Consider the following 15,433-nt stretch of genomic DNA (forward strand, 5'->3'; position numbering starts at 1 on the left):
TCAGCTAGTACTTTAAGCTTGACACACTAACTTCCAGTTCACACAATCAAAAAAAACTGTTCCAGTTCCCACCAACTAGAAATAAGCTGTGTGGTTATTAAAGGACAAAAAGCCATCTGTCTCTTAGGAAGTTCTTCTCTTCATCATAATGACGAGCACTCGGGTCTATTGTCTGTTGGGAAAACTGGTATTTCTCACACAGTATATATCTTGCAATGTTTACAGTGCCACCTCAGCTGAAAAATTAAATGATGTGTCATTGAATCCACAGGACTTCAAATATTGTACCTTTGTTGTGTTGAGCTCTGTTTCAGTGTGATGAAAATTTCAGTATTGGCCTTTAATTGGCATTAGTGTCCTTTGATACAGACAGATTCTGGAAAGACATGGTGCTGAGAAGTAGACAGCCTTCATAACCTCCATATAAAATACCAGTCAGCAACAGGTAGACTGGTGTCATTTAGAGTGTAAGTGTATTTTGTGCTGAAATGTCCCCAGAATGCTTACAAGATCCTACTGTTTTGAGAAGTTCCTAACAGCAGGAGGTTGATGTTAAAATATGGATTCTTCCTTGAGCTAAACTGAAATTTGTCCAAAACATCCATGCACTGACTGGTCCTTATCCCAGCTCTTCCTGTACTGACCTTCTCTGATGTTCTCCAAAGCCCCAGATGTTTTTTTCCAATTCTGCCTTAAGCCACCATATCAGCTCCATCACCCACTATTACTGCTCATTTCTTTTCCTGGATGTTTATACTGCAAACCCTTCCACATAGCCCTCCTCTGTCAAGCCCTTTCCTTCCTTTCATTATTTGAAGCATGTCAGAATGCCTTCAGACCCAGGCACTGTAAGGGTAATTTTGCAGAAAAAAGATAATTATCATTTTATTTCAAGCTCATTCCTCTGAAGACTTAATAAGGAAGCAAAATGAAGTACAGATTAAATGTTGATTTTTGTTTAATACAGTCACAATGGTGAGATCCTGAATGAATAGTACTGTAAAAGTAGAACTGGATCTTAAGTTGCAGGATATTAAACACTCCAAAATATTTAGGCAAGATACTTCCAGTCCATTTCATAACTGACAACTGATGACTGAAAACAGGAAGATTTTTATTATCAAATAGGACACTGTGCTGGTTTGACTGAAATTGAGTTGATTTTCTTCATGCAATTAGAAACTTTTCCTATTAGCAGCTAGCACGGTCTTTTGTTTTGAATTTAGTATGAGAATACCATGATAACAGGCTAGGTTTCCCATATTTTGCCTGAGAAGAGCTAACTTATTTCCTTCAGTAGCTAGCTGTGTTTTGTAATTGGTGTGAATAGAATGTAAGAACTCACTGATAATTTGGCTATTGTCAGGAAGACCAAGGACTTTTGTACTGTTCAGCTGCAGTTGCAAAATAGCAGCTGGGGGACAGCATAAAGGGACAGCACCTACTGACATCCAGGTTGGTCAATGAAATACTCCCCACCATTAGCATCATGCCTTTTATGTAACTGGAGTCAGCTTTCCTGCTGGTTAGACCTATTCCATTCCATTGAAATTTGGTTTTTTGCTATTCTGACATTGTGTGTTTGGCCTTTGGTCTTTTTGTCTTTTGCGTTTTTGCTCTCTCGCTGTGACTGGCTGTCTGGGACCAGAGTGTTCTTCTCTCTGGGACTGGCTGTTTAGTGTAGATGAGGTTTATGAGGAATTGTGTTGAGTATTACTTACTTCACATAGTAGTAGTAGGAGGAGTAGCAGTATATTATTATCATTTTTGTTGTCTTATTAAACCATTCTTAACTTAAACCATTAGTTTCTTCCTTCCTTTTTGGTTTTCTCCTCCATCACACTTCAGGAATGGGGGGGTGAGCAAGCACTTGCCTTGGTCCCAGTTGTGGGTTGGGCTTAGACCACAACAGACACTCAAACTCTTTTCTCCAAATGTAAAATAATTACATTTCACCTGAAACACAACTATATCTTATAACAAGTCACCTTAAATTAAATAATTACCCTGTCATGAAACAGAAGATTGAAACTCAGGCCCATGTTTGTCCTTTGACTTTCAGACTCTCAGACTTACGGTGATAATGTAGCACCTGGAATTTATGTATTCAAAAGTTTTGGAGAAGATGCATATACAATACGTAGATTACAGAAAATATAGTCCAGCTGTCAGATTTCAAGAAAGACACATAGTATTCTCAGTGAATAAGTCAGCACCATTTTAAGATTCAAAATTTTGTTTCCAATGACCACACAAATCTTCCAAGAATAAGGTTATTGGACTTGTAGGATCAGTATAAATTTATGTGTAGATTTATGTTATGTAGCATAAATGTATATTAATGCAGAGTTTCTGTCAGATTATTAACATCAGTTCTTTAATTTTATATTATATTTGCATATTTTAATCTAACATATTTTAGTAATAGCTGGCATTACAGAATCTCCCTTCTTAATTACTGTTGAAAATGCAACCTACTAGTCACTGGATGTTAAACACCCCTTTTCCCAAGTTACAATATGTTTTAAATTCTGCTTAATACCAGAGACATACCCATTAGTTTTAGCTGTAAGTCTTTCAAAAGTCTATAACAGCTTCTGATTCAGTTCTCTATGAAGGCAGCAAATATCCCAAATGTCCCAGAAGCAGCAGAAGTGACAGCTGACCGTAGGTTAAAAGACTGCTTAGCTAGAAGGGGTGCCATCTTGCATCTAAGTCTTTGAGGCACAATAATATGGTTCATTTAGAAAAAATCTGAATTGGAAGAAACAGACAGCTCAGTCCTACAATAGGGCAGATTGCAGACTGCCATGTCTATCTCCTTTATTGTCAAGTTCCAAAACCATTCAGTAGTTCCACATTTTTCTACCTCAGCTGTTTTTGAAAACACAGAATTTATATCTGCAAATTATTTCTTTTCCTTCAGACTTTAGAAAAATGTGAAAGTACACTTAGCCACTCCCATCAACAGGTGATGTGCAGGACTTGTAACCTAAGTGCACTTTTCTACAAACGCCCAAGGTATGCTGTGAACATGAGGCAGACACTGCTATTTAGAAGGATAAAAAATCCTCTCTGTACAAAAAAAAAAAAAACAACAAAAAACATGCTAAAAGGCTGTTGAGTCACTTCTCTACTTGATGAACTATGGGGAAAACTCCCCTTACACTGCATCTCAATATCTGTCGATGGTGGCTTGCCATGCAAAGACATCCTGGCTGCCTTGGCCATCTCTCTGTCCCTTGGCTCTCTGAAGGGAGAACAGTGAACTGCAGCTTTGGTGGCACTGGAGCTGCTTTTCTTCTGTTCCCACCTTTCAGTGCAAATAGTCTGAGTTAATACAGTCACCCTTGTAAAGCTGCTAATGTCACTAGGTGAGGAGATGTTGAAATATGCATGTTTCATCATCAGTTAAATTCAGAAGCCCCTACTGACTCCTTCTAGGCAGTGGAAGAAGACAAGATCTACTGCAGGGAAAATCAGATGCTGTTGTTCTAAGTGCTCTGAACTGTGACTTTCTCCCCCCAGGGGACTTAGCAGTCATGGTCTTGCACTTCTTCTCACACACACATCACAAGTGATTTTCTCATAAACCTACAGCAACTGTACCAACCATTTCTCAGTGCTTCGGGTTTCATTGTGCCAGTTCTTCAGCCCACGATCCCTCTCTTCAGGGACTGTGCTGTTTCTGTGCTTCTGCTTGGCTCCTTGACATGCTGGAGTTTTCTCTCCATAATCCTGGGAAACTACAAGAAATGTTTTACATCTGCAAAATACTTCACAGGCAGTCTCCAGGCACAGGAGCTTCAGTCTTGTTTTCGAAATTTGTGAATTTCTGCTTCCTCGGGAAACAAAACAAAACAAAACAAAACAAAACAAAACAAAACAAAACAAAACAAAACAAAACAAAACAATAGGGTGATATTTGCTGCAAAAGAAAGTTTTCCAAAGTCAGATTGAACATAATGTCTGAATTTCAATCACATCTTCTGTATTAAAACAAACAAAACACAACCAATGACAACAACACAGCAGCCAACTAGGTTTCTCAAAAAAACAATTCATTTTGGTTAATGCAATGGGATGTCTTTTTTTAAAGTTCATCTGTGATTAGAAGTGGTGTGTGGACAAGTAGAGTAAGGATCTTGGCTGCCCAGAGCAGCAAAAACTGCTCAGATTTTTTATATGCATGCATGTAGGTAACAGGCTGAATAATTTTATACATTTTAATCTTCTTGCATAGATGCATAGAGAACAGAGAAAAAGAGAAGCTCTTTTCTAAAAGTTTAAAGAGAAACCTGTAAAATGATCTCTTTAGACACTATTCCTGCAAAATAATCATGCCTTCAATGCACTTAAAAAGAGACAATAGCAAGCACACATACAACAAAAAGGATGCTCTGAAAAAATGAGAACTTGGACATTCTCTTCCCTTACCTACCTTTTCTGCAGCCTCTCTTCAAACAATCATATTTATTTAGGAAGACAGTAAAAAAAGGAGCTTTTTCACCGCTTTTACAGAAAGAATATTTCCAGTTCTTAAGACAGATCAGAGAGAAGATACAGATAGAAACATGGAAAATCCAAAGGTTGCAAAGACAGACTTTTGAAAAGGGCTGTTGCAGTTAAAATTGAGTCAGAATCAATTCTGCTCCTTAATTCTTACAAAACTCGTGGAAATCAGTGACCATTTTCCTGAGGACTTCATGACAGTCATTGGCAAATTACACTTTTAAAGTTCAAATCATTACAGCAAATAAGTAGACTGACCACTATTGACAGCAAGTGTTAGAAAGACTAGTTGAATTCTGTTCTCATCTGGGCACTACTCAAGATGATGTACATCTGTGTGTCCCTACACATTTTTGCCCAGAAATTATGCTTACATAGTACACTTCACTAAAGATGCGCAGACCTAAGAATTTCTGAGTCATTCAGGAATGTTACAGACACAAATCAAGGTAGAAGAAAGCTGAAGTTGAAGTTGAGCTCTTTTGCATACATTCTAGTAGCTCCTCTCACCATTGCCCTATTACTCAGCATTCATTGATAACCATTATGATAGTAACCATATTTCCTTTGCTTTTAAACCAGCATTGAGGAAATCTTCAGCAATCTTTATTGAAGAAACTGTCTCTCTAGGCAGATGAAATTATTTTTTCCAAAGAATGTGATAAATCTGACAAAAGCCTCACCATAAGAAGTTTTGGAGGTTGTAAGTAGCAGATGACTCAACCTGATTTGTTATTGACTAAGTGCATCTATGGATTCTAAGGTATCTATAAAAACACATGGCACTTTGTTTAAAGCACCAATATAACCAATGAACTTATCTCACTGCACAAGAAATCTGTAATGTCTGCTAAACAACAGATGTTGAAACATATGGAGACATAGCCAAAGGCAGTAAAAATACGAATAATCCTCAAACTTCCCTGTTATCATTTAACTATTTTGGTTCCATCTAACATCCTGAAAACATCTGCTTGGCCATCATAGAGATACCTGCCTCCCAGGTAAGTTTCAACCACGTGAACAGATCACAGTATAAATTGTCAGTATGGGGAAGAAGTAAAGCAAGGACTTATGAATGAAAAGGGAATAGGAATCAAACGCTTGAGAAGAAAAGATGTGACTTCAGCCTTGAGAAGGATAAACAAGAAACAGGTTGAACAGGGAAAGAACCATAACAAAAGATTGTGAGAACAAAAGTTTTTAAGACCAGGCACTTCCCTCTGTAGCACCTCATTTCTAGTAAGGAGAAATGTAGCAGTACTTTTCTAGGAAGGAGAAATGTAGGGCAACACATCTATTCTGTTTGCCTCTGCTTCCATCGCATTTTGTTTCTTTGCTGCTTTTGCAATGGAGTGGAGAAGGGAACAGGATTTTGCTGCTGTGTATAGTATTTCTGTTTGATTTGGTTTGTTTTTACCTTTTTTTTTTTTTAATTGTCTTGGGTTCTTTTCTGCATTCTTGGTTTCTAGCTGTCCTTTCTCTTTTCTCTGATCAGCAGCAGAGTGCTTGTTTCTCAGGGATCAAACATTTCCTCATTCACATTTGCTGGCTGTGTTGTGTTCCTTACTAAGACAGAAAAGATGATTAAGCTCACAGGCCTGCACATGCAAGTGACTGCCCTGAAAGTTCTGTGCTGCGATAGTTAGTGGTTGCCTTCAGGGTACCAGGTCCTTCAAAATATTTGGCTGGTTTTGACTCTGTGAGGGAATCTAAGATGTGAGGTAGGATCACACCACTATCTCCATACATGTAATGACCTTATTTGCATTGAATAGCGGGAGCTGAGACAAGCCCAGTAAGGTCTGGGCACCATCTGGCAGCCTGTTTTGATGTTTCAACCTTGCCCACACAAGTTCTTACTGGTTGATGTTTCTCACAGTTCGTGTGATGTGGTATGGGCCACAGACATAAAAATTAAAAGAAGCTCACTTTTTTTTCTTTCTTACTGTATTTAGGTGCCATATGCTACATTGATCCCCAGGGTGAGTTTATTCAGAGCAGTGGCAGTTAAGAACAAGACTTGTGGACAGCATCTATGAGAAAACGCTAAAATCAAACCACAAAAAAACACCTATGTTCACTTCAAAGAAATACACCCTCATTTTACAACCACATATAGAACTATTGTGATCCAGCATAGTTTTACAGGAATAATGCTTTTCTCTCCTTTGTATCCCCAAACAGGTGAGCAAGTAATGCCCAGCACAAGATTCAACCCTCTGTCCATATCTCCAAAGCTCTTCAGAGCATTGATCCCACACTGAAAACAAGAGCAATGCAAACTTGACCCATGGTTGGATTTTTTGGAGGAATTTCTGGCTGTGTTCTTAGAAGGAGCTATTTAGGAGGATAATCCAGCAACATTTATTTCTACTGAGCTCCATGGTTTTCTGTTCCAAATGAGAAATATGAACATCCACATACATTTTCATTCACAGAAATTGTGAGGAACTGCTTCCTGCTTCTCATTATCTTACAGCTCCCTGTGTCTTCATTTGTTACCACTAGTATGAAATCTATGTGTATTCATTAACTACAAGCCAGAAAAATCACAGATGCACAGGGAGTGGGAGAGAAGTTTCTCACAGAGATCTAATGGTTGAAATGTAAATCTGCCTCCTGCTGAGATGTAAATTCAAACCCAAGTGCAGCCAATATCCTGGAAGGCATTTGGAGTCAAAGCCACTGCTGCTAGTCTTATTATTTTGCCTCATCTTTGGTGGACTGGCAGTGTCAGCAACACAAATGTGTAAGTGCCATGCACAGGAAGGAATAATTGAATTTTTCCGTTTGCCTTCATTTTTGAAGTCTTGTATGAATATGAGGAAATATCAGAGATTTACATACCTCAAAATATATTTTGAGACTCTATATTTTATAAAGACTTCTTGTTTATAGTATGAGACTAAAGAGAGATAACTGAAGTAGAGGCCAAGGTGTTAACAATAGGAGATATTTAGCCTGAGTCATTAAAACAGTATAGAATATATTAAATGTTGAAGGCAAGCTGGAGAAAGTCTGGAGAAACCAGTGGGAGTGATAAGAAAGTAAGAGACATGTCCTATGAGAAAAGGTTGAGGAGGAAAAATGTTCATTTTGTCTAGAAGGCACAAGGACATGATAACTGCTGTCTGATACTTAAAGGTTTGTTGTTCCGAGTCTGGTGACCTACTATTCTCTTCTGACCATGGAGGAAGGCAAGAAGTACATTTGAATTGTTACAGTAGAGATATATAATAGATGTTACATTTTTGTTCTGGCGTCAGGATGATAGAACATGGGAATGAGCTAACTAGTTCAGCAGAGAAACCTGGGCATATTTAGGGCATAATTAATGTAATCTGATTTTAGACAACTACTTTAGAATAAGATGAATCGTGCCCTGGAAATACCCTTTTCTCTCTGTGGGCTCTGAAGAAAGTCTGGAGTGTCTAACTTCAATGTAGTCACCCTCACGTCAGATGAATCCTCATCCCAGATGTACAGCTTGACTTGATAGTTCCAGAGCACAGGGGCCATCTTGGCACTCTGACAAAATATAAGGATGTTATTTTTTTCCTCAAGTTTTGTCAGGACACCAGATTTTCCCTGTCTCTTCCTGTCAAGCTGCAACCCTGAGAACAAACTGATTCCCAGCACCGTAGCAAGGGAGATGTCAGGACCTCTCACGTCCCAGTTCTTGACCCAGTCACACAGCCTGCGGCAGGATGGGGGCATTTCCACCTACCTTACACCCTTTTAAGAAAAACAACACTGAGTATTTTTAAGAGATTATCAGAGACGTGTTCCTTGTGGTTGGCCTAGGTATGATTCATCCTGCTTCTGTTCTGGTCCTCCAACTCAGCTCATCAACCAAGATTTCAATTTTTTTGCAGTCATACAGTTACTAAGAGGAATTTTATGGAAAAGACAACAGAATACTGAATTTCTAAAACACAGGAAGTTTACTAATAGTAAGATCTGTTAGACTAGGGATAGATAACTATCTCAAGGTTAGAGGAGGAATGTCAATGAGTCACTTAAAAATGGATTTGGAGGATGTTGGAATATAGACTGTGAGTAATGTTCCAAAGATGACCTTGAGGGACTGGACTAGAAGTAATCTAACAGGTCTTTTTGACCATTAACATCTACAAGTTTCAGACTACACTAGCACAAAGTAGATCAGAAAAAGAAAAAAGACCTTCTTTGAAACAATTCTATCCAACTGATTAAAATTCCTAGAGGTAACTATCTGTATCTATTCAAAAGAGGATGTTACTATCTGTTCAGTAATGTGACAAATTTTCATTGCTTCGGTTGCTGCAACATTACAGGTTGAATACTCCGAGGCACCTGCAGATAAAATCTTCACATCTACAAGCCTTTCATTTAAAACAGTTTCTCCCTACATATGAAAAGCTATTTTCCAAACCTGGTTTCAAGACACACCTTTATTTTTTTCAGTTTTTCTGAGCTCCTGGTGGAAACTAAATTGTTATTGTCCTACAGCTTTACAGAACACGGCCAAGCACTTGAAGAACTACGGTCTAAATCAGTGCAAGTTAAGGTGGGCTCTGATCTGAGTGCAGGAAACCCTGATTAAAATGTCACCTCCTCTTCTTCTTCCCCCTTATTCACTGTCCATTCTCCAGACACTATTGCTTACATGACTAAAAAAAGGTACAGTTTCTTCTCAAACTGATTTTGACAAATTATCCTTGTCAATATAGGTGCTGTAAGAGAAAGAGCCATGAGGGTTTGCAGGGGGGGACTGCAGATGGTAAGCTTTCAATGCTGCTCAGTCAGAGGTGGAAAAAATACAGTTAATTCAGTATAACTAAGTGCACATTCATGGACTGAGCATGGAAGAAACGGGACTGAGCAGAAACACGGAAATTATGTCAGCATCCTTTTCCTCCTTAGGAGATCACTCGTGCTACACCTGCACGCTGCCAGGAGCTGCGTCCTGAGCCTCCCAGTCACTCTGGGGACAGCTGCCTCCAGATGTAAGACAGTTTGCTTGAAGAAGACTGTTGGGGTGAGGTCTGCCAGAGACGGTGGTGCTGGTTGGTGTGGCCTATTCTCAGAAACAGCACCCAACACAGCTGTCCCAAAGAGTGATGGTGAGCCTTTCTGGAAGCTGTGGATTTGTGTGTAGGGGCTATTTCTGACCATTCACACTGACACTGACAACTTTCACTTAGTAATGAACATTCAGTTTCTCTCAATTCCTAACTGTTTGGTGTGCTACATAGATCTGGAGCAGCTCCTTAAGCTCCTGCCAGCTTCAGGAGATGCTGAGATATGTTCTGCAGAAATGAACAGTTGGAGTAACTGGATGTAATATTACCTTAAATTTTTTGTCCAGAGTTGCTCCCGTGTTCACCTCATGAGAGTTTGTGAACTGGTGGCTCAAAAGAGCAGTGCTCCCTTGTTGTTCAGAGATGTCCGTGGGGAGATTCAGGTGTCCTGAGATGAGTATGAGCTTAAGTGGTTTGGTGGACGGAAGCCAGTTTGCTCAGCAGCATCCCTATTGGATAAAGCACCCACAAAGTAGACTGAGAAGGTAGATGGAAAATCCATCAGTCATACATCGCACATTTCACCTATTCAGGATCCTACTCAGTAGCACTGAGGATATATTTTGATTTCTCAAATGCAAAGTCATTCTGCTTTTAGCTATTTCAAAACCACAGAGGACAATATGCTTTCAGAGAAACTCTTAGTGAGCATGAGATGCTATCAGTGCACATGATGGTATACAATCAGTAAGTTATGGAAATATTAAGCATGTTGGGTCTGAATCAGAACTCAGAAAGGGGTTTACAGAGGCATAAAGCTTCGGTCCTGACTCATACAAATGAATATCAGATGAGAACTGCAATGTTTGTATTTGGTGTACAAACACTTCAATAAAGTGGCAGCTAATGCAGTCATGACAGCAACTAGAAAAGGTCTCAAAGTAAACAGTAGCAGCACTTTGTACTAAGATGCACTCCTACTTGTCACTGAAGTCCTGGGTTAAACTTTGCATTTGTTTTTCTTTGTGTTGACCTTGGATTATTAACCACTTTCCTGTGGTCTTTCTCAGATGTCCTGATTAATGCTACATTAACATAAGGAGGCTTTTTGGCAACGTAGCACTCATTATCAGGATTTTCACAGTAATTCTGTGCAACAGGAAAAATGTAGATCTTATTAAAAAGTTATTCCATCAGACTTCTGATTCCATAGCCTCACTCTTATTTCTATTGCCCTAGTCACTTGAGGCACTAAAATTAAAAAGTTAAACTTTTGAAATGTGATGCTTCTACCACCTTCCTTCTTCCTTCTGGCAGAAGCTGCTAGAAGCTTCCCTTGTAGGTCCCCCCCAACCCTACTACCAAAACCTTGCCATGCAAACCAAATACAGACATCAGAGAGTTTTGGAGATAATTCAGAAATGTTCTTGGATTCATGTGAGTTACAATGAGACAAACATTATTGTAATGCTTTTGCAATAGGAAAAATGGAAGTGGAAATAGGTACAGCAACACAGAAACAGAAGCAATTTTGGAGTAAATTGAATAACACACTAGTATTTCACCAAGGTGATTTTTTTTACTCCAAGTACAATTGAACTGAAAACCTGGGAAACTCCATCACTTTCATTACCCACCAAATAAAACTCTCCATAATTTCATAGAAGCTATAGAGGACTTTGCATGGAAATGTGAGTTGCTAATCCATGAAAATTTGTCACAGTCAGACTAGAGGTACAAACCTGAAAAGGTAGCAGGAAACATTTAAAACCTAGAAAACACCCACAACAAGCAGAAATTAATCAGATCTCCAATTGCAGCTGAATGTTGGGCAATGAAGAAGATAAAGTGGACAGGGAGCTAGTTGAGATGTACCATTCCGCCTGCACATAACGGTGGAACCTGACAATAAGGTAGAGCAGGCAGTGAAATGACTTCATTTGGTAGGTGGGTGACTTAGACATTAATTTTGTAATGCTAAAGCCAGGTGATGTTCCCAGTTCAAAACAGACTTCTGTGGTGTTCCTTCCTGATCCGACAGATCTAACAGGAGTAAAAATTTGAAGAAACACTGGGTGTCAGAGTATGCAGTAATAGCAGTATGCTATTCCTTTACCCTATTTCCCATTTCTCATACCTTGCCTTGAGCTGCAGGAGGTGCTGGGATAGGTTACTAAGAAAAAAATGCATAAAATAGAGTGCTTCCACAGAGGAGTAGGAACCATCAGATGTTTTACTTCTTTTCGTCAGAGGGATATTAAACTTTTAATCATAGGTTCTTTTTCTTTATATATGAAGCAATATATTCCAAATCTATGAAAACCGGGTCCCAGACTCTCCCAGGGGCTGTGTGTAACAAGCCAACTGCACAGTCAGAAACTGCGTAGCTGTAGCAGTTTACAGCCTCTTAACACTCAGTGATCATCACTGTTGTCAGTTAAGGAACAGATTATTTGAACTATAGCAGTTCTAGATTCCTAGAAATCTTTTCTGAAATTTCCTAGGACTGCCAAATATGAACTATAAACTGGCATCAGATAAAACCCCTCAAGCTAGCCTCAGCCTATGTGGGGTTGTTTATCTACTAGGCATACCAAATTTGAGGGAAAGGATGAGCTTGTGATGTATGTGCATATAGGGAGTTTTGCCCTAGCTTTAGCTTTCCAAATAAAAAGAATTTAAAACCATTCTCCTTACTGCTTCTGGAGAAATATGGACAGTGCTGGGGACTGGTATAAATCAAAGATCAACCTTCACTACATGCAAACTTTACAGCCCACTAAGTAGGGCCTTATTACAAAATTAATGCTGCTACACATCTCTTCTCCCTTTTCTGCCTTGCAGTAACACAGTGACGCACATGGGAAATATAAATTGACAGAGACTACAAACACCAATGTGTCTGCACACTGAAATGCTAACTTTTATAGGCTGTAAAAAGAGTTACTGCTCTTCTATGGAATTATAAGACATGGGACCCCCCTAATCCAAAGAAGAATAGCTTAATAAAGCTAAATAATGAAAATAGCACAAAGAAAACATAAGTCTTCTCGTTAGCAATCAGAGAATTTTTATAAGGTATGAGAAGGCAAAAGTCCTTGCAAAAGCAGTCACTACCAGTTGCATCCAGATAAACCATTCAAGACGTGGGGTGACTCTGGCGATGCCATGCCCACTGTAGGCAGGTAATACTCTTTCCAGATGCACCTGCATCTGATGGGCTGCAAGCCTCATCCCCATGGTTAGTGTTTGCAAAGCAGAAACCCACAAAGCAGATATTTGGACCAGCTGCTTATTTTGCACCACGTTGAGGTTTTAAAACATGCAGAGTGGCAGTATTTTATGTGAGACAAAAAATAAAGAGGTTCTTGTGGTGCTGGGGAGAGGAAGGTATCAGACTGAGGCATGCCAGGTGATAAGGACACAGGGTCAATTTTATTTGGAAGGCATCGGTGGAATATAAGTATACAGAATGAAGAATATCATCAACATCTACCCAAAAAGGGTCCGCAGGACTACCTTTGTGGATGAGATCAGCACAAAGCAAATCTTGCCAACAGCTCAAGTTGTGTTGTATTTATTGACTGAGACAAAGGCAAGGCATATTGAGCTACTGAAGATGTGTCAAGACATTGTATGCACAACTCTAGCTGTCTCCAAAGGGACCAGATCAGAAGAAGCAAAGAATTGTATCCCCACTACTTAGAATAAAAGGAGTAACACAGAGGAAAAACAAAACGAACAAAAAAACACACAAAAACCCCCAGAAGTGGAATTAGCTACATCTCTTCATTATTTAAGAGTCATAGAAATGCTTTTAGCTGCTTAGAAAAGGTGCCAGTTACAATTGTGCCAGCCCCACAGAAGGAGTTTGCATTTGAGTAGATAACTGAAAAAAAAGGATGGTAGTGAAAGAAGATAGTAGGGAAATGTGGAATCTGCCAAAACTGTATTTAGAGGAAAATCCTCTAGTAAAGCTAAATTTCATGAGATATTGAGAGAGTCATCATCAGTCATTAGCCACAAGAGACCTATGAATATTAAACTGACTATACAGCACATTTCACACATCTCAAATTCATTTTTCCACTCCATTTTTTTTCCAGCTTGTGGATGTTTGTATCTCCAGTGCTAGACAATTACTTGAGAAAATATTTAATAACACCCTTCCATTTTTAATTTTGATGAGCTTGTTTACCACCTGAGCAATTAATTTTGCACAGAATTTATTTACAGGCTTTATAGAAATTTTCCAAGGAGTAGCTGGTAATAAAAATCACAATAATTAGTTTAGATCAAGTACTTCTCAGTGGTGTTTGCTTCTTTAAATGGGAAATTGAAGATTTATCATACGGGACTAGATGCAATTTTCTCCTTTAAGTGTTTGATATTTCCAAAAGATTACATCACTGTTGTTTGTGTCTGAACCTTCAAGTCTTCAGTAAAATTGATTTGTCCCATTTTGTATCGTAAGTTCATTTCATGTAGCCTTGTGTATGTTAAAAGCTTGGGCTGTTCTCATGTTCAGCAAGCAAATGTAAGTCAAAGCACAGCTTCTCCACTGAGCACTTTTTCTGCTTCAGATCTCTGTGTATACAAAGTGAAGTAAAAGGATGAATCTCAGAAAACTTCCTTGTGAAGACTTGTCTCTGCCTTTGACTGAGGAAACATGTTTATTTATGCTTCAAGAGATTTCACAATCTGGTGATACTTTTGGATGCAAAAAGCTCTAGATATTAATGTAGCAACAAAGATCAGGATGTTTTTTAATGTATGTCAGACTGGAAGACTGTGACCGTTTCACATGACCCACGTCTCAGCTTGAGACTGGATTACTTGTCTGCACCCTGAATTAACCTAGCCATTAAATCAGCTAGGAAACTGTAGTTTGTATATAATGGAAAGATTCTCTTTTTTATAGAATGCATCAGTCTATTGTGGGTTGGCTCCCTGGACTCTTTCAGCCTATAAGAGCAACAAAACATTTACAGATTTGGCTTGATGTTTATTTTAAGAGCAGCAAATCCATTATGGATATTTTGGGAATCCCCAAACATGTATCATAGTTTGGATCTGAAATTTGTTGCAGATTCAATGCAATTGAGGCCTTTTAACTGTGATGGTAAAACATTGATTTACATCATGGACTGCAGTTCCTTCAGAAACCATACTCCTTGAGGCCAATTAGAATGACTGACCAAAACATCAGCAATAAAACAAAACTTTATTGTTTGGAAAAATCTCACCCAGTTTTTCCTTTTTCTTTTTCCTTTATCTGCTTTTACAAAATGTGGGCTTATACTTAGCACCACAGTTCTCTAGGTTTTCCACAAAGCGATCTGCTGTTAAGATGAAGTTTCCTACAGGGAGATGCTCTCAGTCCTTGGTTTAAGGACAATCATGTTCCCAAACCCTGAAAAAATTTCCTGGGCCACCAGTAATTTCTCAGATATGAGATATAGCTAGATGAAGTTTTTGATAAAATCCCACCAAAAACTCTTCCTGAAACAGCTTCAATGTGGCAGGAACACAAAGAGAGCTGCCATGTCGCAGCTACAGCTCCTCATCCTGAAGCACATCCAAGGCACCGGCTTTGGGGCAGTTCTGGCACAGCCACACTCTTCTCTTCCTCATATAAGGTTTATTATCAAGGCCTGAAGAAGAAAGAAAAAAATAATCTGTAGCCTAGTGTATAGTATGTATTCCCTGAGTAAACAGGTCCTGGCTGTCTGTGAATGACCATGATTACTGAACACAAAATGGTTTGGTTTTAAAAACATTCAGGTCTTCTGCTTCTCATGTAGGACAGAAGTGCTATTTTCTAAGGCTGACAATATTCAGGTGTTAAAGGAGCTCCCAGAAATAAAAGCTCCTGACTTATGGGAGACAAATGTAAAGACAGATGTCAGTGTCAG

The 15,433-nt window shown here is 38.9% G+C and overlaps 1 long non-coding RNA gene across 11 annotated transcripts in view; it reads right to left on the minus strand.

Moving 5' to 3' along the window:
* Window positions 1-12,475: 12,475 nt before the first annotated feature.
* Window positions 12,476-15,433, minus strand: part of LOC139826395 (uncharacterized) — a 29,021-nt gene continuing 26,063 nt past the window's right edge. For 9 of the 11 annotated variants that reach the window (XR_011736420.1, XR_011736418.1, XR_011736421.1 and 6 more), the window contains one exon: window positions 12,476-15,172. This is a non-coding gene — a long non-coding RNA (uncharacterized lncRNA). The remainder of the gene's footprint in view (window positions 15,173-15,433) is intronic. The other 2 variants (XR_011736423.1, XR_011736424.1) reach the window with 1 other exon arrangement.

This window comes from Patagioenas fasciata, chromosome Z, assembly GCF_037038585.1.
Source record: "Patagioenas fasciata isolate bPatFas1 chromosome Z, bPatFas1.hap1, whole genome shotgun sequence".
Taxonomy (NCBI): Eukaryota; Metazoa; Chordata; class Aves; order Columbiformes; family Columbidae; genus Patagioenas; species Patagioenas fasciata.